The following is an 818-nucleotide window of genomic DNA, read 5'->3' on the forward strand; positions in this document are numbered from 1 at the left end:
AATAAAAATCAGAAGCAGATTGTTCTGTCTGGGGAAAATGAGATTATTGACACTGGGGAACATACCCTGGAAGATTTTTAGATCAGGGGGAAGATGATGAGGATAAAAAAGGAGACGATGATTGGGAAATAGTTAGAGAACTTTTCTCATCAAAAAAGGGGAGGAAAAAAGGTAGAGCCACCAGAGGTTCTGGGGTTAAAGCTGCCTCTGCTGTGAAATTTCTAGAATCTTCTATTAAGAAAAAAAGAAAAGAAAATGAGAGGTATATTTTGGAATATGAGAGGTTTTGGGGGAGATATTAAAAAGAGATTCCTCGGAGAAATGATTATGGATATGAAAGTGGATTTCCTGGAGCTTCAAGAGACCATGAGACCATAATTTTCTAGAAATGATTTACAACAAATTCGTGCTGGTAGAGACTTCCACTGGCATTTTACTCCAGCTAGGGGGAAATCTGGTGGACTTCTACTAGGAGTTAATTACACTACTCTAGATGTTATTTCACAGGATGAAGGAGATTTCCATATCAAAATGACTGTGCAGGATTTGAAAACTAGGTTTATTTGGGACCTAGTGGTGATATATGGAGATGCTCAACCAAAAGGAAAAGCTATATTCCTGGCCGAGCTTTCTAGAATCTTCCAAGCTAGTGTTAACCCTATTTTGATTGGAGGGGATTTCAATATTATTAGGAAAGCCAGTGAAAAAAATAAACCAGGTACTCCTGGACACTGGAGCTTTCTGTTTAATGTTATTCTGGAACAGGCTGGAGTTAGGGAACTTGAGATGAATGGAAGAGAATTTACATGGGGAAATAA

The sequence above is a fragment of the Triticum dicoccoides genome, chromosome 6B (assembly GCF_002162155.2).
Source record: "Triticum dicoccoides isolate Atlit2015 ecotype Zavitan chromosome 6B, WEW_v2.0, whole genome shotgun sequence".
In the NCBI taxonomy this organism is placed as follows: Eukaryota; Viridiplantae; Streptophyta; class Magnoliopsida; order Poales; family Poaceae; genus Triticum; species Triticum dicoccoides.